The sequence below is a fragment of the Perognathus longimembris genome, chromosome 28 (genome assembly GCF_023159225.1).
Source record: "Perognathus longimembris pacificus isolate PPM17 chromosome 28, ASM2315922v1, whole genome shotgun sequence".
Taxonomy (NCBI): domain Eukaryota; kingdom Metazoa; phylum Chordata; class Mammalia; order Rodentia; family Heteromyidae; genus Perognathus; species Perognathus longimembris.
The window spans coordinates 94,718,994-94,742,794 of NC_063188.1; the positions used below are offsets into that span (position 1 = coordinate 94,718,994).

General features: G+C 35.3%; 1 protein-coding gene across 1 annotated transcript in view; it reads right to left on the bottom strand.

Annotated features, from left to right (window-relative positions):
• The window catches only part of Il1rapl1 (interleukin 1 receptor accessory protein like 1), a 1,145,636-nt gene that overhangs the window by 449,037 nt on the left and 672,798 nt on the right, over window positions 1-23,801 (bottom strand). The gene's annotated exons all lie outside the window — the stretch shown is intronic.

Consider the following 23,801-nt stretch of genomic DNA (forward strand, 5'->3'; position numbering starts at 1 on the left):
AGTCAAAAAATAGGATCAATTTAAAAAGTGGTCATTTGAGATATTTTTATCTAGGAAAATAAAGAGAATAAAGAAAGAGTTAGGCCAGGAAGAAAATCGTGCTTAAATTTCTGCTAAAATTGGCAAATTCAACAGAGAAGAAAAATGTAGCTGACCTATTAAGTTCAATGGAAGGACAAAAATAATGCTGTCCAGATCTTAGAGAACTGGTTGCCATGGTAAGAGCAGAAAGTAGTATTTGATAAAAGTATTGAAACTATCTATATCCATTTGTTTTGAGACTGGGATTCCAGGTTGTCAACGAGAAACATTCTACCATGTTACATAAGGACAATTCCTTCCTGATAAATTCTACTGAATCAAGTCATTAAATCAACATCTTATTTTTACATTGCTGGATCCTAAATCAGGTTTAGAAATTGGAATATATATGAATAGAAATGCTCAGAGATTATTTTGGAAGAGTTATGAACAAATGAAGTTCTACTTCTGCAGAAGTACTACTTCTGCTTGCTATTTAAATGCATGGACATTGAATGAACTCTAAAAGCCTATAACGCACTGTGCTAGGGTGGAAACTGAGAAAAGAATAAAACATCAGATTCAAAATTTACTAAAAATATCTTATTTGTTAAGTGTCTAACTGCTTGATCGTTATTTGAATCTCATTGCTTCCTATCTCTACTTCATTGGGTCACAACAAAGATAGAAGACAGTTAATTTAGATGAGATATTCAGTGTTATATATGGAGTAACAATGAACATTTATGAAAAATCTAAATAATTTTATCGAATGTAGACATCTTTATCTTCCTATAATATATAGCGAATTAATGAATCTAAAATATTTAATAGGTAAATCTAGTAACTCTTTAACATTTTTGTCAGAAACTCACAAAAGTTCTGTGAATATGCTTTCAAGTATTTTTCTAGAACAATAAAAGTATATTTCCTATCCTCAGCCTCTCAGAATCCAGGAAAACATACATAAGCAAAAATTGCAACTTGTGGTTGGGGACAGGAGAACAAAACTGAGAGAGAGCCCAGGATGGATGACACTGTTCAAAAAGAAATGTACTCACTACCTGATTTATGTAAGTCTAAACCCTCTGCATATCACTTTTGCAATAACAATAAATAAATACATGAACATAATAAATATATAGACTACCAAAGTGATTTCAAAGAAAGAAAACAGAAGGTCTCATATTTGATGAGATTTGAATTGTCTTGTAGAATGGAATAAAAGTTTGAAAGTTACTCAAATGCATTGTACACATAAGTGGACAAGTAAAAATGCAATGATTTTGTACAAGTATTTGAAGTAAATAATACAAATCACATTTCCCAATTCTGAAGAGAGGTATTTTTAGGGAACAACATGCACAAAGGCTAAACGGAATGAAACAACCTTAAGAAACTACAAGATTCCATAAGGGACCTTGGTTTCAGAAACTATAGCTTGTTTATAAAGTACATATAAGGGACCTGTGAGTAGAAAGATGTGCAAGAGTCCGGTTGAAAGTCAATATTGGGACTTTATATTACAGTATGATAAAATGTGAATTGTGGAGAAGTCTTTCCTGATTGTTATGAGAAAAATGGATTGTATGGAAAACAAGACTAAACGAAGCAGAACGAATTGGAAAACAACTGCACTCATTTTAGAAAATATGGTGACTCCAAAAGGGCAATCTTTATTGGGGTAGTAAATTGGTTCATGTTCAAAATATATTTAAGAAATCAAATCAATATGACAGTAAAGAAGCAAAAAATAGGTATGAAAGATGCAGAACATTTTTCTTAGTTGAGTAGATGAAAGGTAGAGGAAATCTTTCAGCATGGAAATTAATGGAAAAGAAACAGCTTTGAGAGAGAATAAAGTGTGTTAAATTTTACTTCTAGCTTCACATTCAAGTGAAAAAGACATCCCTTTTAGGGTTTGCCAGCAATATTGCTCATGCATTATTTATTAATTTTATTCTGCTATAAACTAGAGCATGTTCTTTGTAGGCTCACATGATATTTTTGTCAGAAACTATATAAGTTAAGGTATTAGCTATCTTAATACATGTTGAACACATTTTTTAAAAATGTGTAGGACTTAGAATAATACATATTTGTACAATTCCTTAAAATTTTTAAAGAACAGAGAACTTTCTAGGAAATAAATCAGTACACTTGTAATTTTGAACCTTCCACGTAAATCTTTTAGATTTGGGAATCTCAAGTTTTCTTCCCATTTGGTCTGTTTATTTTTGCTTGTGTGTTGTACCACACCGCATCATATCAGATACCAGATACAATATTTATACAAGTAGGATAGACCAAGAATTCCCAACTGTCAGAGATCAAGTTGCAACAAAATTAATCATTATTTTTGAAAACAAGGTACTATTACTTGGATCTTTAGGCCTCTTTTCACTCATCTACATAAGGAAAATATAAGATTAAAGAATAAAACATGTAAAGTGATTAGAACACAAGCTGGTTTCGAGTGGTTACTCAGTATGTATTCCACCTTATTTTTAGCATTGTGTCTTTTAGTCCCACTTTTATTTCTGTTTTGCAGCAACAAATACATAGTGTTTGGTTATCATATGATACCTTCCATTCTTGTAATTAATGTGAAGCATAGAAAACCAGGTAATTCTTTATAATTTTCATATGGCAGCTGAGTGGGGTTCACAAGAATACCTTAAGTTAAAGGGAATTATGGACTATAACCACTGCCTCTTTTCTTTTTATAAATTCAAGTGACCCCTAACCTTCAGAAAATGGCTCCAGATGCCTACCCATAGGTCTTCTCATTTTTCTGCCTTTTAAATCTCTAGTTCTGTGAGGTGATTGCTGATTTGCAACTGTTGGTAATGTCTAGAATTTAAGTCTCCACAGGACAGCACTATTTTTAAATTACTTTCAATGTTTTAATACTTGTTTACTGTTTCTGTTCATCAGGGGGTGATTTAAAAAGCTAAAAATAAATAACATTCAGCCAATGCTATAGTCCTATTTACTGATAAGAGCTAATAGGAAGCAAGCAAATTATGACACATTAATAAACAAATGATACTCCTGAGGAGACTTTACACACTGCCAAAGCAAAGAATGCATTCCAGAACCATGAAACTTGTGGCACGATGGCTATAAATCTGCTGTCAGGGAAAGAGTGTAGACTGGAATAGATGAGATAGGGGCATTACTCCTTCAGGACTTAAGGTAAAATCATTAGCACATACCTATTTGGCTTCTCTTGTATATAACATATGGGCTCTTGTCTAGGCAAAAAGTTGAATCATGATTGCTGGTTTCAATGCTTATAAAATGGCAAGCCAGTCAGGACATACATTCATGCAGAGAAAACAGAATTATTTATGTCTGAGAGTCATCACAAAATTATCTTTTTTCATGAAGAAAATAATAATATGGAATTTATAGAAGGGAGCTAAATTTCTCCTACAAAGGTGACAATATAAAACACAGAACGTATAGACAATATAGTGTAAAAACAACTCAGAATTATTTCTTTCAATGTCTTGATGTTATAAGCATAGAGTTCCAGTAACTAAAGAAATCAGTTTATTGTCCGACTTTTGTTTTCTACTTTGTGGCAGAAATAAGATGAGATTTCGAACATTTAAAATTATAATTTAGGGAGGGCTTGGATGTAGCTCAGTGGCAAAGCACTTGCCTAGCAAGTGCAACTATCTGGGTTCGATCTCCAGTACCCTCCAAAAAAAAGTTAAAATTATAATTCACTAGTCCCTTCTACAAGCTAGTGGAAAATATTAGCACTGGGTTAACACACACAAACCTTCTCTACATATTACACATGTTTATAACATGAATAAATATTTATTGTATATATTTATATATAAAAGTAACATTTATATGTAGTCAGAATTGTTTAAAATAAATGATATTTAACTACCTCTTAACTCTCCATTATCTATATATTATTTTGTATTCCAAAAATTGATGTCTTTTTTTTTTTGCCAGTCCTTGGGCTTGGACTCAGGGCCTGAGCACTGTACCTGGCTTCTTTTTGCTCAAGGCTAGCACTCTGCCACTTGAGCCACAGTGCCACTTCTGGCCATTTTCTGTATATGTGGTGCTGGAGAATTGAACCCGGGGCCTCATGTATAGGAGGCAAGCACTCTTGCCACTAGGCCGTATCCCCAGCCCCCCAAAAGTTGATGTCTTATAGGGAAAAACCAAATATATTCCAGTCTGGAATTCTGTGAAAATCTAGGTCCTTAATGTCTATAAAATCCAAGAAGGCCAAAAGGGAGCAGGTCTGTATATCAACCTATGGATGTACAATATGACATATTTGTAAAAATATTTAGCTTCTGAAAACATTAGCATTGAGTTGTTTCATAAAGGAGAAGCAAATTCCTAGTCAAGTTCCAGTATAGATATTGGGATAACAATATGTGATTAAAAATAAAAAATTTAAAAATCATTCCTTGAAGGACAGACTCTGGAAATAAGTAGAGTACCATGAAACCATCTATAAGCTTTTAGTAGGGTGCTCTTTTGAAAGGGAGGGGAAATTTTTAAAATGGGTTCTAGTAGAGAATCTCAAATTTGTTTCTGAAAGATGACTACCCTGTCATAAATACAGACTAAGTGTGGAAATTTGGATAAAGCAGATAGGGAGTCAGACAGAAATTTCCGTGTGTAGGAGAATATTTTTGTAGATAGATAAATAAGCTGAGAAAGTGTATTGAAAACCACTTTATGCAATGTCTTAGTATAATACAGTTAAAATTACTGTGAAATCACTACACCTATGCATGATAATGTGTAATATTTGGCCTCTCTTTTCCTCTAGTAGAATTACCAGTAACATGATTGATAAACTACAAACTCTAACAGCAGCACTAAACAGTTGGCCTATGTGTTATGTCAATTCTCTCTTTCTAGGATGGAAATTATAACATTTCCATAATGTTGGACCCTTTTTTTCTCACTTCATGATGTGCTAACAAAGTCAGAGATTTGATCAGTGCTTTTAAAAGATTAAGTCATTCTATGATTCTATAATTTATATGGTCTTTTTTCAAGTTTCAAAATGAAACTTGAAAATGAAACACACAATATTTTTGAAGTGCCACAAACCTTTGGATAACGAAGAGAAACACAGGAGAGCAGCAGAAGTTGACTATAGGGCCTGAATATTAGATATGAGAAAAAAGTGAAGGAAATCAGAAAATGTCAAGGTTAGATAGTGGCATTAGCAGTGTATTAAGGTTTGTTAATATTAAATGTATTTGGAGAACATATTTCTACTAATAAAACCTTTCATAATATGTTATCTTTTATTGTCTCATCGGTCTTTCTGGTGATGTCTGAAGAATGGCCTGCTGTCTCATATGTTCTCTTTCTAAACACACTAGGCTTATAACTACTGACACTAAATGTAAGGTTTGTTTAGATTAGTTTTTCTTTTCAGAAGCACTCTACAGGACCTATTGATTTAACTGTGGTTGAATCAGCCCTTGGTGAAAAGATTAGAGTAAAACCATCGAACAGCTCAGACCTAAAAATGCTGGTTTATTGCCTTCCATTTGAAATTCCATTTTTTCCATTTAAATGGCAAATTGCACTTCATCTACAGACTTCTGCTAAGTATAAATGTAAAAATCATTATCTCTCTGCTTTTTGGTGGAAGATGATCAATAAAATTTTACCATTTTAATTTTTTCTAGTCTCATATTCTGAGACAATTGGATTTAAGGAAATCTGAGCATATGAATTTTGAGTCCAGTATTTCTCTGTCTGAGTTATTTGAGACATGAGAAGTTTTAAATCTCATTCTGTTGATTATAAGAGTGATGGAGAGGAAAAGAAGGAGGGACAGAGGAAGAGGTAGAGAGGGGAGGGGAGGAGGAAGGGAAGACAAAAATCCAAGCTGGAAGTGTACCCTAAAGAGAATCGCTGCTATGCACCAGTGGCTCAGGTTTGTAAGCCTAGATATTCAGGAGCCTGAGTTCTGAGGATCATGGTTTGAACTAGCCCCAACAGGAAAGTCCATGAGACTCATAGCTCCAATTAGCCATCAGAAAACTGGAAGAAGAGCTGTGTCTCAAAGTGATAGAGCACTAGCCTTTAGTGAAAAAACACAGGGACAGTGCCCAAGGCCCTGAGTTCAAAAGCCCCATGACCAACAACAACAAAAAATGGAATCACAGCTCCTCTCCTTCAAAGCATATGTTCATGACTGCAAATTGGTGCTCTAAGTTGTAGTTAACATAAGAGATCTTGCTTAGTTTTTCCACCACTTCCTAATCACCCATTTTGCAGTTCCCTTATCTCATTCCCATCACTATTTTTCTATTATGGTTTGATGTCATTTCATTCTATATAATTTAATTTAATCACCTCGTTGAGAAAGTATGGTGTTTTACTTTTTCTTTTCTTTTTTTAACGTGTTATGTTTGTATATTTGTTTTTTTTTAATTTTTTTTTTAATTTTAAGTTTTTATTATCAAACTGAATTACAGAGAGGTTAGTTTCATACATTAGGCATTGGATACATTTCTTGTACTGTTTGTTACCTCTTCTCTCATTCCCCCCTCCCCTTTTCCCTTCCCTCCCCCCCATGAGTTGTTCAGTTCATTTACACCAAACAGTTTTTCAAGTATTGCTTTTGTAGTTGTTTGTCTTTTTTTTACCCTGTGTCTCTCGATTTTGGTATTCCCTATCAATTTCCTAGTTCTAATACCAGTATACACGGTTTCCAATGTACTCAGATAAGATACAAAGATAGTGTAGGTACAACCACAGGAAGGTGATACAAGAACATCATCAATAATAGAGGATTCATGTAGTCACTTTCTAAAAGATCATCAATAATGGAAGCTATATCACAGTTGTAACTACTTTTTATTTTCTAATTTTTTATTGTAAAAGTGATGTACAGAGGAATTACAGCTACATAAGTCAGGTAATGAGTACATTTCTTGTGGAACAGTGTTACTCCCTCCCTCATTTTCTTCTACTTTCCCTCCTTCAACTCTCCTCCCCCCAACTTGTAAAGTTCATTTGAAACATAGTGTCTTGTGAGTATAGCTGTTGCATTGGTTCACACTTTGTCCCACCATTTCTGTGATTCCCTTTCCTTCTCCAAATCAGATAAACTTATATACAAACCAAAATGTACCAAAATCAGAAACAGTGACCTCGGGGAATAAACCAAAGGAGAAAAAAAAAAGATAAAAGAAGTAACTGCAAGCAGTACAGTAAAAAATAGATAAACAAAACAACCACAAAGAACACTCTTGTTTCCATATTGTGGAAATAGTTTTGGTTAGTAGCATTTTATGTGGTCATATATACACAGTTATTGGACTATTGTGAAGTTTTCTAGGACTATCCTAGCCATATGCTAATTACTACAAATGAAAGAAAACATGGAGCCCACGTTTCTTTGGGTCTGGCTTACTTCACTTAATATGATTTTCTCCAAACAAGGCCACATCAAAGCTACCAGCACAATTATGTTCAGTGCATCATTATTTACCAAGACTAAGGTATGGAATCAATCCAGATGCCCCTCAGTACATGAATGAATCAAGAAAATGTGGGGTGTATAAACAATGGAATTCTATGCTTCCGTCAGAAAGAATGACAGCACCTCATTTGTAAGGAAATGAAAAGTATGCTGTTTTAGAAAAATTAACTAAAAATCTTTAAGCCCAGCATGTCATGTAAAGGAATTATGGGGATGAATATAACTACCATTTGCTGAAAGAATTAATGTATTTATCTCGAGATTTAAATTATTTTGTTCAACACATTTATTGAGCACCAAATATGTAGTTGGCCTGGCTAGAGATGAAGTAGAAAATAAGCAAAATAATTGTTTTGTGAAAAGTTTTGGAGGGGTAAAATGTTAGTACTGACGTTCCTCTCCCTTGCAAGAGCACTCAATCACTGAGCTGTACCTGCAGCCCTTTATTCTTCTGGTTACTTTTGAGATAGGGTCTTACTTTCTAGTCAGGTTGTACCTGGATTGTGATCTGCCAATTTTAGGCTTCTGTCCATTGCTGGGAAAACAGGTGCATGCCACTTGCCCCCTTGCTCAGATCCCCCCCCCCCGCCCCGTGGAGAAGGAATCTAAGACTTTTCTGCTTCAGCTGGCCTGAAACTGCGATCTCTCAATCTATCACTTTCATATAGCTAGGGTGACAGGTCTTTAGCACTGTATCCACCTATAGGGTGAGAAGAAGTCTTACAATTTTTCTTCCCAGGCTGGCCTCGAGTTGTGATCTTCCTAGTTCTCAATCTCCTAAGTAGCTAGGATTAAAGGCCTGAGCCACCAGTACCCAGCCTGAATTTTTATTCCTTTAAGAGGAAACTGACAGAGAGAAAGAACATTGTACAGAAAGCTTTAAACAATGCTATTTCACACTCAGTGAGATGGCTATTATTCAACAAGGGAGGAACAGCAGGTGTTGGCAAGGCTATGGAGAGATTGGAACCCTTGTGCTTTGCTGGTGGGAAGGGAAAATAGACAGCCTCTATGGGAAACAGTTTGGCAGTTTCTCAAGGTGTTGAATAGAGAGCTGCCAACAGTTTCACTCCCAGGTATCTACTCAATTCAACAAAAAGAGGATCAAACAAATACTTGCACACTATGTTCATAGCGGCACTACTCACAATAGCCAAGAGGCAGCAACAACCCAGATGTCTGTCAATAGAAGAAGGGATAAATAAAATGTGTTATATATTTATAATGAAATATTACTCAGTCTTAAAGAGGAATATAATGCTATTATGTATAATGACATGGATAAGCCTTGATAACATTATCTTAAATAAAATAAGGCAGACACAAATGGAAAAAAATATGTTTCCACTTATTTGTCTTACCTAGAATAGGGAAATATACAGAAACAGAATTGGAATAGGGGTTATCAGAGATAACAGGAGGAATGTGGGTAAAGAGGTTTTATTTGAGAATTAAAAAATTTCTGGAAATGGAAACTGGTCCTATTAGTACAACAATGCAAATATCAGATTGCCACTATTTTGTGCACTTAAAGTAGTTATTATGGGAAAATATATGTTACATATATTTAATCATAATACAGTGAATTGTACACTTAAAAGAGATTAACTGTTTCCTGTGGAAATTATCACTCATTAAAGCTGTAAAGGTATATTTTAATATCTCTTTGGGTCTCCCTGTACATAATCTAATTTTAAAGCCATGTCTATTTTTCTCCTCTATGTATATCTTTACTTTTGAACTTCAGGCTTTTTTTTAATATCCAGAGGTCTATTTATTATATTTATGTGAAATACAAATATGCTTATAACAGATGTGCACCACAAACAAATCTTCATCTCCACCTACAAATCTGCTCTTACCCTATGCTCACTGACAGCCAGGAAGTTCCTTAAGACATGAAATTCCTCAGGACATGACAGGTGTACATCAAAGGAACTATCATTAGATAAGTTAAGATGTGGCAAAAACTCAATAATGAGGATGATATGTAAATGAAACAGTTAGATATTAAGTCAATACAAGAAGTTCACAAAGGCTAATAGAAGCTTATAGTTCCTTAGTATGTAACATTATTTGCAAAATAGTTCACTTTAAAAACAAAATTAAAATTTTAGGATGATACAAGTTTTATTCACATGAATTAGGGAAATTTCATACTTTTATTACTTTTTATTTTTCTCTACACTACGTTAGTAGCAATTCCACTCCATTGTAATTCAGATTTTTCTTAATAGAAAGGACAGCTATTAATGGAAATCAGGTGTTATTCATTAAAAATAAGTGATTATAAACCTAATAATGTTACTTGGAAGAAATAGATCATTTTCAGAAAAAAGTAGTCTAATAAACTTAATTACTTTAACATGTAAACAAACTTTAATGTAGGACAATATCAGTTGTCCAAAATTATATTATATATTATATATAATTAAATGTGTTAGAACTAAAACACAAGCTGGGATGTGATCTTTATTCTCCAATTGTGACGAAGAACAGTTCAAGAAAGGAAGGATCTTGACACTGGCAAATAATTTGTTAATAAACTGTGTAACCACAAGCAAGTAACTCATAATTACTGACATAATGGATCATAAAATTACAAGAATATTTAGACTCAGAGTTGTGATAAGTATATAGCATCCTGATATAAATGTCATCTATGAAGGATAAGACCTACCTAATATGCCTTGGCCATGACAGCTTCACTGCTTAGAGTCAACCTCACTAAATCTCTTGTACTTTCTTAATTACATAGAATGCTGTTACACATATCCTTTATTATTCAAGTATCTGACCACAGGGTGTATATGGAATTTATATCAAGGTTACCACTTTGTAAAGTTTAATCTCTTTTCAGTAGCATCTAATAAAATAGATAAATCACATAGCTCTTCCTATTTAATCTTCACATCCTACTCTGAATACAAGCTTACTTTTCTGCTCTCCAGTTCCAACTTTTCATTTTTTTAGAAAGGTTCAATATGAATAGAACACCATTACTGGGAGTAAAGTCCCATACGTTCAAATTCAGTTAATCTTGTCTCATATTGTTGCCAGAAAGAGCTTCAGTGGACACAGAAACATAAAGAGGAAGCTATCACTAAATGTAAAAGTAGAAAGAAAAGTAAATAAAACACCATGAATGAGGTCTTAGTTGTTATTAGCCCTGTTCTCTTTTCTTAATTTTATATGGCTCAATCACCAAGGGTATTCTGGAACTGGACTGTTAAATAAATATTTGTTGATGCTAAGAGCTGTGAACATGGAACATACAGTTTCAAATTCAATATTTTCAAAAGTATGGGCCATTTGAAAAACACTTATGTCTAGCCAGAAGGGAGGTGGAATATTTACACAGGGGATTTTTCAAGAGACAGTTGTCAAAATTACTTTCCCGTCAGTATTATACGATTATGTTTCATGTTCTTCTCATATGAAACAACTGCTACAAAGAATCGAAAAGAATAGCTTCACTGTCTACATGATTTCTAGTTACAATATCTACTTCTGCTTTAAAAGCCCATTATGATAATAGTAAGAAAAGAGAGGAGAGAACTTTTATGTAATGTGGAAGTTCAGCTCAATTATATTGTCTTCTGAGGATGCAGGGTTTTCCCAAATTATTCTCTATACAAACAGGAAGACTATCATAATGATTAACTGGACATCTTTTCCTTGAGTGCTTTCTTACCACACCATTTTATTCAACAGTATTGTAATCGCTTCTAGTCTCAAAAACCTTATTTCAGATTCTATTAAATACAACTGTAATTGACTACCTTGGTGGCTCATTTGCAAGAGCTATTACATTACTTCTTGCTTCTGGCTTTATTTTACTAACATGGATTCAGTTGGAATACAAATTATATGAAGTATTACTGGATGATTTGACTTTGTTACTGATATCATTATTTACCATTTATTATGTATATAATGTATAAAGCACAAAACATGAGTAAGTCATTAATTTGAATTGTGGTTTTAGGTATGTCACTTTTTCATTTGTCAAATAAAAGTCTCCATGATATCTTATGTTCTTTTCTAAATTTCTGAAATTACATTATTGATAATATTACTATGTACACTGCATTCACCTGATTCTTTAATGCAATTTTGAGATATTCTGCAAAGAAAAATTCTTTGTTTGAGGACACGGCTATATTCTCTATTTCTTTTTTTTAAAGTTTTTATTATAAAACTGATGTACAGAGAGGTTACAGTTTCATACGTTAGGCATTGGATACATTTCTTGTACTGTTTGTTACCTCCTCCCTCATTCCCCCCCTCCCCCCTCCCCCTTCCTCCCCCTGAGGTATTCAGTTCACTTACACCAAACAGTTTTGCAAGTATTGCTTTTGTTGTTGTTTCTCTTATTTTACCCTTTGTCTCTCAATTTTGGTATTCCCTTTCAATTTCCTAATTCTAATACCAGTATATGTTCTCTATTTCTGCTTGGAACATATCTCTCTCTTATTTGTAAACATCTTTCACGGGTCTAAATGAATATTACTTTGTCAATACATACCTATATCTTTCTCTATTTTGGTAAAATTTTTCTCCTTGCCATGAAAGAAAATATTACTAAGGTTGCCAATAATCTTTTAGCTTTTAATAGCTTTCTGGCTTTGAGTACTCAGTAATATATAATATTATTTACTGCCTATTCTACTTGCGATTTTGAGGAACTTTTCCTGGTTTTTTCTCCATGCCTCTATTCATTCTCTTTCAAACAACTGCTAGCATTTTCCTCAGTTTATGTCCTTAACATTTATTTTCTCTTGAGTGCTCTCATGTTACCAAGTGATATTCAGAGTGATGGATGCTGCACTACTGATAAGCTGGTAAGCTCATAGTATATAAAGGTAAATATTGTACTTTAAAAAAACTTGGAATGTATGTCAATTTTTAATGGGAGTACAGGTCAATGATAGACAATTAACATCTATATACGCAACCAGCCATCCTGAAATCAAACCTGGGGCATAGGGCTGGGAATATGGCCTAGTGGCAAGAGTGCTTGCCTCGTATACATGAAGCCCTGGGTTCGATTCCCCAGCACCACATATATAGAAAATGGCCAGAAGGGGCACTGTGGCTCAAGTGGTACAGTGCTAGCCTTGAGCAAAAAGAAGCCAGGGACAGTGCTCAGGCCCTGAGTCCCAAGCACTAGGACTGGCAAAAAAAAAAAACTGGGGCATAGGCTATTACTAAGTCCTAGTATATCCCTGAGAATTGGATTAAACAACACTCTCAACAACCAAGTTTGAGAGTATATTGAGTATATTTTCCCACATGCACTACCATCATAAACTATAAAATGTTTTGATATTTGTCAATCTAATAGGAAAAAATATTGTTTTTGATTTTAGTTTTAAAATTTAGAGAGTTATCAGTTGTAAGGGTAATCATCTTTTCAAGGACATAAATAGTATCTGAACTGTCATTTTGATATACTTTTTCCTTTTTCATTACCTTTCCTGTCCTTATTAATCTATAGGAGGTATCTGAGGTCCATACCTAAGTTGGAAAAGCTAGGGAAAAAATTGGGGGTTAGATATATGAAAGCACTGAGAATGAAAAGAAATGAGCCAAACTGGGCATTTGTGGCTCACACCTGTAATCCTAGATACTGGGCAGGCTGACATATGAGGATTGCGGTTTGAAGCCAGTCCAGGAAGAAAAATCTCCATGAGACTCTTATCTCCAATTAACTACTAAACACACTCCCCACCACCATAAAAACCAGCCAGGAAGTGGAGCCATAGCTCAAAGTAGTAGAGCGCTAGCCTTGAGCAAAATAGCTCAGGGAGAGCTCCCAGGACCTGAGTTCAAGCCCCACAACCAACAACAAAAAGAAGGAAAAAAACAGAAAAAAAAAGAAAAGAAATGAGCAGAGCACGGTGCTTGTGATATATGCTTGTAATCTTGGCTACTTATGTGGTTGGGATCTGAGGATTGATGTTTGAAACCAGACCAGGCAGGAAAGTGCATGAGATTCTTATCTCCAATTGACTACCACAAACCTGGAAGTGGGTCTGTGGCTCAAGGGGTAGAATGCCAGCCTTAAGAAGAAAAGCTCAAAATAGCTCCCAGACCCTGAGTTTAAGTCCCAGGACTGGCATGCAGAGGACAGGAGAGAAGTTAAGAAAGAAAGTAATGGGCAGAAAAATAGCAAAGAATCAGAGGGAATCAGAGGGAGACTCTCCTTTTTAACCAGAGAGGCTGTTTTGTGGAGGAATTTACCTATTAAGACAATGTGGATATATATATATATATATGTGTGTGTGTGTGTGTATATGTATGTGTGCTCTAATGACAAGAAAAAAGGTGATCTTGAACTACTAAATCAAATAAGCCATTTGATTTCTCTACTCACCCCCTAAATGTTATGTGTCCTTTTTTCAAGAAAATCAAAAGGGAGGGGCCGGGAATATGGCATAGTGGCAAGAGTGCTTGCCTCTCATACATGAAGCCCAGGGTTCGATTCCCCAGAACCACATATATAGAAAATGGCCAGAAGTGGCACTGTGGCTCAAGTGGCAGAGTGCTAGCCTTGAGCAAAAAGAAGCCACGGAGAGTGCTCAGGCCCTGAGTCCAAGGCCCAGGACTGGCAAAAAAAAAAAAAAAAATCAAAAGGGAAACCTGAGTATTCAGCAGATAAAACTATTGCAAAAGCATATTAGCACACATATTCAGCAACAAAGGCAAGAGAAAATTGTAGGTTGACACTCTGGAAGGAATGTTATACTGCAAGCAGTTAGGGAATTGAAAGAACATCATAAACCATATATTCAGAAAGTTCAAATAGAAAATGAAACTGGAAGATATGTAATGCAAATTAGTAAACTAAAGATAGATAGGGAATAAATGAAGCTTGTAGAATAGTCCACGCAAATGATGAGTAGTAGACCAATGAAAGATGCCTCTATATTCTCTATTTAACAACATGTGTTGTCTCATTGCTTATTTCCTCCTGCGCTAAGAAAGTTGGCCAATTACCAGAAGAAAAATATATGCCATATACTGAATGGGCTCTCCTTATTCATATATGTGAAGCAATGAAACAGTCATAATTGGGAATCAATTTGAGTTTAAATCATGAGATATTTGTACTTATGAATAGATTATTGTTCTTGCAGAAGTGGTTTCCCTCTCGTTTGCCCTCTGCCACATGAAGTACATAGCAGAAAAGACCTCACAGATACTTGTCTTGATCTTGGACATCTAAGTCTCCAGAATTATGAGACCATAACTTTCTTTTCTTTGTAAGTTTCTCAACCTCTGGTATTTTATTTCCTGGAAACAAAATGAGTTATATTAAATTTTTTCTAAAGCCACAGATTGTTAAGTGCATATAACAGAGACCTTGTGACTTGAATGTGCTATCTGAAGCAGATGTGAAGAAATATGCTAACAGGAGGCAGTCTGTTAGGTCAGGTGACCCATAGGAAATAGCTGAGCCTGGATCTTAAGATAAAAGATGAGGGAGAGGAAGCTGAGTGTCATAGATGGCTTCATGATCTACGTTTCTTATATGCACATGAGAAGTAGCCAAGCGTGCAAGCCAGATGAGTCCCTAATCCATTTATCCAGGTGACCATTTAGATGCTTTCATAGCAGACTCAAGACTGACATTGGGAAAGCCATCAGTGTGAGCCAGGGGGCTGTCTAGAGCAAGCCACAAGTCCAGGCAAGATGTAGTCCTGGTCCAAAGGCTCAGCCAGTGTCAGGGAGGCCTTTTCTTGCATATCCCCTGGCTGGTGCCATTTTCCTTCCCAGAACTAGTATAGGGAGTGGGGATAGCAGCTACACCTGTACCATTACCTTTCCCTGCAGCTCAAGACAGAGCTATCCAGGAAGTATTCATCCAGTAAAGAAGGCCAGCAGCTGTCAGAAGTTCAGAATCTAGACCCTAGTCCTGGTCTTAGTCTTGATCGTAAGCCAGCCAGCCTAGTACAAGAGTCCAGTGTAGAGGAGGGCAGAAGGAGCTACTGACTCCAGCTTCAAAGACCCCTGCCAGCTGGTCAGAAAGTTTGTGGGCACTCAGGGCCCTGTTGACTTCACCACTCGAACATCATCCAAAGTGAAGGACCCAGAACAAGAGTTCCTAGCTTTGGTGAGTTATTCAGCCAAGATACAGGGCTGTCACCCTGGTGCCTCTATTCCCATGGAGGTCCCTTCTAGTGGCCTTTCAGCCACCCAGTGCTGTGTTTCTGTGAAAGCAACCCCCTGCTCAGGTGACTCTACAGCTTATTGTGAATAATTCTTCAGGTCCCTTAACTCTGCAAATGCCTCCCTGGTTCCCTCATTTTGAGCCTCCAGCTGCTACAGCTCTAGCTATATCAGTCAATTCCACAACAATAACTTCAGCCATACAAACAACAATATTCTTCAAATGCATTATTCATGTGGTGCTTATTATTGTGGATCCACATTTTCTCATCCTCCACAGCCAGTGCCACAGGGTTCTGCACAAAGTTCAAGCAGTCAAGAATGGGCCTTAACCACTCAGCAAGCTGTTGTCATTAACCTTACTGGAGTCGGAAGGTTTTTGCAGCCCCTGGGAAGTTGTGTTGTCTTACTTTCACCCTGCCCAGCAAAGATCACATAAAGACTTCCTCAGCAGAGTTTCCGGCATTCCTCTGTTTTTCAACACCAGCAGCACATACAACAAATATGTGACATTGTTACAGCAGGCAGAGTTGGTGGCAAGGCTAGTTATTCAAACAACTCAACTGCATCTGTGTGTTGGGCACACAGCAAGTCATCCAAAAGGTAAAATGGAGAGGAGGCATATTTACCACTCCAAAATCCTGAGTGTATTTCTCTGTCTTTCTATGAAACAAGAACACAGAATCAAAGAGTTGTTTGAGCTATTACTTTCTTTTATCTTTTGAAACTATTGCACGTTTTTTCTTTGCTATACATAGTTTCTGAACAATTGGAAGCTTATGTTTCTTTTCTTTCTCTCTCTCTTTCTCTTTCTTTCTTTCTTTCTTTCTTTCTTTCTTTCTTTCTTTCTTTCTTTCTTTCTTTCTTTCTTTCTTTCTTTCTTCTTTTATTTCAAAATTCAAGCTTGAACCCAGAACCTTGTACTTACTGTACTGTTGAGACTAAACTCCAATCCAAGACGATGTTTCTTCAATAGCAACAGAAGATGATTTAATGAAGCACAATGCATAAATTTTGGTATAATTCACTAAGGTGTACAAATCTCAGCTCTGCATTTGATTAACCATCAATATAGTCCTTCACTTCACTGATCCTCGATTTTCTCATCTATGAAATATGACTTAGTGTGTGCTTCTTAAGTTTATTTTTTTAAAGTTCAGAGAAGTGATTTTTTTTGGTATGGAAATATTTGAAAGAAATAAAGAGCTCTGGCTCATGTTTGTAATTCCAAATGAGAAGGACTGTGATTCAAGGCCAGTCCATCTTATCAACAGGCTGAGTGTGGTATTTCATGCTTATAAGCTACACAAGTAGCAGAAATAAAAGGATCATGGTCTGAGGCAAGCCCCTATGAAAAATATGCGTTCCTTTCTGAAAAATAGTGAAAGCAAATAAGGCTGAGGGAGTGTAGAAAGCACAGCCAGTATTGAGAGAGAGAAAGGAGGGGAGACAAAGAGAGAGGAAGAGAGAGCAGGAGAGAGGGAGAGAAAGAAAAAGATAAATAGAGAGGGAGGGAGAGAAACATAAGTAAACGGAAAATAAACTATGGAAATGGTATTAGTATTTGATATACTGAATCAAAGTCAATGATAAGATTGATTATAAGAATGCCTTGGGAAATTAATTCTTTGATTATTTTTTAGTATTTTTGTCTTTCTAAATGTGTGTGGGGGAGGGTTCATTTTTACTTTTTTCTTCTCTAATAAGCAGAAGTCTATATAGAAATCCCTAATGATGAGTTCTTTGTCTGTTGAAACTGGTAGCATTAGACACTTTGTTTTTTATACTTCAATAATTGAGAGATGATTTGGATATATGATTCTTAATATTATTTGCCAGACAATATTCTTCAGATGCATTATTCATGTAGTGCTTATTATTTTGCAAACATTTCATAATATACAAATGCACCTGCTGTCTGCCATTCATCTTGCCACTCTATTTTGTCTCATTCTGTCCCCATCAGACAAGGTAATAATCATGAGAGGGAAAAGGTAAAAGTTTCTTGGCTTATAATGAACAGGGAAATGAAAAATGGTAAATGGAGATGAACAGATGAAACAAATTATAAGAAATTACAGGGAAAATGATAAATAATTATGATGTAAAACATTTTTAAATATCTGCTAATTCAAAATTATTTCTGAAGCTCCTACCCAGCATATTTAAGTATTATAGAATAAGACAAAAAATTGAAGGATTACATGAAAACTTTCCTCTCTAAAAATAACTTGAGTAAATAATATATGTGAATACATATTTTCAAAATATTTTATATGGAAATATAAAGAATTAGATTACTCAACAATGTCATTTTCCCAATTTTCTGACATTAAAGATTGCTTGAACAGAAAGGGCAATTGAAAATGTCAGAAAAATATGCATGTTAGGTGTCTATTTTGTGAAAAGTGTTTATATTTACCACAATGAATTTTCTATTTTAACTATGCCCTTAGAAGACTGGTAAATAACTTTCACTTAACACATCTGAATATGATGACACTCAGCATTTCAATATATGAAGCATCCAAGTATGATGGCATTCAACAATATTAAAATCTTCAATTTTTGCTATAAAAACAATTGTATTAATTGAAATAGTCATTTGAAATAGTTGTAAAGAAAGCTGAAACCAGCTGCACACACGTCTCCTCCGAAAGTACATTTTCATTCAACTGTGGATATTGCAGGGATCATAGAAAAATTGTCAGACTTTTGAAATAATTAACAACTACACAACATAAGGCATATTAATATAAATATCATTTTCTACCTTTTTTATATTTTCTTTTTCTGAATAATATTTATTTTCAGTGATGTACAGAGGGATTACAGTTTTATACGTAAGACAGTGGGTACATTTCTTGTACAATTTGTTACCTCCTCCTTCATTTCCCTCCTTCTTCTCCCCTTTTCCTTCTCCCCCCACCCCGTGAATTGTTCAGTTGGTTTACACCAAATGGTTTTATAAGTATTGCTTTTGTATCTCCTGCCTGTGGTTTTCCCCGTGCCATCATTGTTTATATTTTCTAATATGGACTCTATAATTTTACATGCATTTATTTATCACTCATTTGTTGACCGATTTAAAATTATTATATATGTATGTATCTATTCTCAATCTGTTTATGGTGAAAGTAGTGTAATGGGTGTGTGTGTGTGTGTGTGTGTGTGTGTGTGTGTGTGTGTGAGAGAGAGAGAGAGAGAGAGAGAAAGGGCTTAAACTCAGGACCTTGTACTCTTGTTCTGCTTTGTAACTCTAGGCCGAGGTTCTACCCCTTAGAAATGACTCTTTTGGGTGGCTAACTGGAGATGGGAATCTCACAGTCTCAATGGTAAAAATTAATTGTAAGGAAAAAATGGAGACATTTTAGTTTTATCAAATTACATCACAATACTAAAGTAATCAAACCAATATGATACTACTATAAATTAAGTACAATAAAAAAAACTCATACATAAGAACCAGAATTAAATCCAAGGATATAAAAATGTTGAAAGTAATTTTTGCTTACTTTCCCACCAGCAGTGTACTAGGGTTCCCTTTTGGCCACATCTCTGTCAGCATCTGTTATTTGTTTTCTTGATAATGGCCATTCTAACTAGGGTGATGTGTGATCTCAATGTAGTTTTGAATTGTCTTTTATATGACAAGAGATGTTGAATATTTCTTCATGTGTCTCTTGGCCATTCTTATTTCCTCTTCAGAGAAATCTATTTTTAAGTCTTTTACCCACTTATTAATGGGGTGGTTGTTTCTTTGAGGATTTGTTTTTGAGAGGTTTAATTTTTTGAACTCTAGGTATATTTTAGATATAAAGTCCTTGTTTGGGGGCTGGGGATATGGCCTAGTGGCAAGAGTGCTTGCCTCATTTACATGAGGCCCTGGGTTCAATTCCCCAGCACCACATATACAGAAAATGGCCAGAAGTGGCGCTGTGGCTCAAGTGGCAGAGTGCTAGCCTTGAGCAAAGAGAAGCCAGGGACAGTGCTCAGGCCCTGAGTCCAAGCCCCAGGACTGGCCAAAAAAAAAAAAGAAAAAAAAAAAGTCCTTGTTTGTTGTATAGCTAGTGAAAATCTTCTCCCAATCTGTGGGCTTTCTATGAATCTTGCTAGTTATACATGCAGAAGATCTGCAGTTTAATGCAACCCCATGTATCCAACCTTTATTTGATTTGTTGTCTTTCTGGATTTTTATTTAGGAAGTGTTTACCTCTGCCAAGGAGCCCCAGTGTATCCCCTATCCATTCCAGACCTCCTGAAAGTGGCACAATTTCTCCAGTGCAAACAAATGAGATCTCCACATAATTATTGATTCACAAAATGAGTGTCATCAGTTTCTAACATTGTAGACCTAGCAAAGAACGGGAGTATGGTCCAAATCAAATATCCCAAGACAACTCCTTGTGAATTGCAAACAAAGTTGCATGTGCCCTTTCCATGTAGTCTACTTTCTAAGTAGGTAGTAGATCTAGAAGTCCAGCAAACACAATGTTTCTGGGTGATGGGGATAATGTCGATAAAGATGCAGGCACCAAGTATAACCAAGAGTACCCAGCCACTCATCTAGAATGCTTGATAGTGACAATGAAGGTACTGCCATACATTGCACTTATCTGCCCATTCATTTATTCACAGATATTTATTGTCTATCACAGGACAGACTATGCCAGAGCTCTGTAGACACAGAAGTGAATGAAACTGAACATTTTTCAAGCACTTACATATAGGAACAAATGTTAACAAAACAGAGAAAATTAACTTATCTTTCAGATCAAATTGTATGTATCGTGCAGAATTCATGCATTAACCTTTGAATTTTTATGATATTTCAAGACCGTGTCATGTTTAGTGATTATTTTTAGAAACAGTGCAATTTAGGATTTAAAATGGAAATAGCAATAGACCTCCAGATGTATTGTTGACATAATATCACTTTTTTATCACTTGCCCTCATTTCAGCTTAATAAGCTCTCTTGGCTCTCATTTTTCAATGTTTAATCCAAAGCAATTAAACTGATATGCAAATGTCATCTCCATTGCTTTAGGAGTGACACTTACCACACAATTTCATTATAATAGGCAACTAGAATGTTTATGGAGTGATCAACTCAATTTTATTATTAAAATATATGGTTTTCTTCCAATGGTACTTGTAAATAAAATGTCCATAGACATAATTTTTGTTAAATACCATGTGCATAATATTTGTCTATGTATTAAACAGAGTTTTTATGGTATGATATTTCTGTTTTAAAGATTTAATGGTCTTTTTCTTAGTCTCTATAGAAAAAACATTTCAGATAATAAATGTCATCAACAAACAGGAAGTTAATAAGCAGAAAACAAACTAGGGTGTTTGTGTGTGTCTATGTGTCTGTGTATTTATTGTGTTTAAGTCTTCTATGATTCAAAGGAATGGACATATGAATTAATGAGAAAAATATCAACTGGGGTGGAAAATGGGGAGGGGGAATGTGGGGGAAACCGAGGGAGGAGGTTACAAGTTAGATAAGAAATGTACACACTGACCTATGTATGAAACTGTAACACCTCTGCACATTACTTTAACAATAAAGAAAAGAAAAAATGCAACAAATTATGTTCGTGTAGGATAGGTAGCCTTAATGTTCCCAGTCCTTCATCTCTGCCTGCATCTACACTTTGTCATGTCACTTTACCCTCCATCTGATGCTCCCATGGGACTGACAATAGACTATAGCAATCTAAAGCAGAGATTTGAATCAATGCTTTCACACAAGCTTGCTTTCCTTCCTTTGTTCCTTTGTTCCTTCCTTCCTTCCTTCCTTCCTTCCTTCCTTCCTTCCTTCCTTCCTTCCTTCCTTCCTTCCTTCCTTCTTTCTTTCTTTCCTTCCTTTCTTGCCAGTCCTGGGCTTGGTCTCAGGTCCTGAGCACTGTCCCTGGCTTCTTTTTGCTCAAGGCTAGCACTCTGCCACTAGAGCCACAGCGCCACTTCTGGCCGTTATCTATATATGTGGTGGTGGGGAATCGAACTCAGGACTCCATGTATGCGAGGCAAGCACTCTTGCCACTAGGCCATATTCTCAGCCCCCATTATTTCTCTCTTTCTCTCTCTCTTTCTTTCTTTCTTGCTTTCTTTCTTTCTTTCTTTCTTTCCTTCTTTCTTTCTTTCTTTCTTTCTTCCCTGCCTCCCTACTTCCCTTCCTTCTTTCCTTTTTTCCTTCCTTCCTTCTTACCTTCCTTCCTTCCTTCCTTCTTTCCTTCCTTCCTTCCTTCCTTCCTGTTTTCTTTTTATTGTAAAGGTGATGCACAGAGGAGTTACATAAGTCAAGTAATGAGTATATTTCTTTTAGAACAATGTCACTTCTTCCCTCATTTTCTCCCAGTTTTTTTTAACCTCTTTTAAATGAACCTCTAGTGTTGACAAGAAAGTATGGCTGGAGGAGTCTCTATGAGTTGAATATCTTACTTATCTAGATTCTAGTCTGTCAAGCCATTCCTTCTGTGTCAATTCTAAATCAGTGAAGTGTTAGTTGACCTGTATGGAGGTTACTGTGATATGTTAGATTTAGGAGACAGTAATCCTTCTCAACTCAGAGCCATTTTTGTTATCATAAATTTGCATTAAACACATTGTGAATAATGATACATATTTTCTAAAATTTAATTGATTGTCCATTAAGTGCGATACACATACATTCAATAACACCCTTATCACTTAAGGATATTAAAAAGATACTCCATTAGGCATGACGTATGGGAATCTGTGTATTTTTTCAGAGTAACTACTTACAAAGGAAAACCTTTGTTTTGGTAGCTGAAAACAATCATTTGTTGGTCAAATTAATGTTAACAATAAATGCATATTTATTCTGTGAATTTATTTGATATATAGTTACTGAACAACTTTTATGTAATGTATGGAATATAAAACTATGATTTAGTGCTTGGTAAATTTGAATTAAAAAATCTCTGATTTTGCCAAATAATATATACAGAGTACAAATGTATGTTAGTAAAGTAAGCTGAAGCTATGAAATTTGTATACTTATGCATAAAACAAGCTAAACTATAATAGAAAAAAATATGTGATTTTTGACAAATCCGGATTTAATTTTATTTAACTGTAGCCCCTATCATTATTCCCTGTCCTACTCCATTTCTGACCCAACCAAATATGGTCAAGTATCATGTAAGTATACACAGCTGAATCAATTATAATATCAAATTTTGAATCATGCAACTGTTGGAACACAGGGCATGACATTCTAATGTATAGTATCTTGGTGAGCTGAGTACTCTGAAGGCTATAAAAGAAAGCTGTTCATATGACCATCTTCTATGGTTCTCTTCTGACCCTGAAATGAGTCATAGAAACTAGAAACCTTTCTGTCACAGCAAGCCATGAAAAGTAAAAAGTTCACTCTCTCTTTTCCCTTCTCCTTTGAAGATGTTCATTCCAGAGAGATTCTGCCATACTGTTAGTGAGATAAATTTACTCAGCCTTCCATGAACTGTTCAATTATCAAAATGAAATATTCTGACAAGCACATTAAAACTATTTTGTGAATTTGTTACATTTGTACATGCATGCTTGCATGTGTGCTCACGTGTATGTGTGTGTGTGGTGGGTGAATGTGTATGCGTGTGTGTGTGGTGTGAGAGAAGCCAAGAGAGAAGAGAGAAAGAGATTTTTGTTTCTTTCAATTTCTTCTCATTTAACTAAATACATTATCTTCTTGCTTGTCCTACTGTTCAGTTGCCCTACATTCTTAAGTATATTTCACAAAGGTTAGGTCAATAGTTGATTTAAAATTTTTAAACAGTTGTCATTTATATTTCTATTAGGCACTTGCTCATTTCAATAAAATGCTGAATATGTTTGTCTTATGTGATTTTAAAACAAGAAAAAATAGTGGAAATACATGCCAGTAGTCTTCATATCCCTTGATGATTTTAAAATGAAGGCCAAATCAGAATGATTTAACATGAGAACATACTGGGATTACTATTTTTAGGCTAGATGTGAGTTATCATATCATTGAAATTATGGAGAAGTGAATTGTGATATTACAAGTATCCAGAGTAATAATAGGATTTCATCATTTCCTCATCTTAAGTTTCA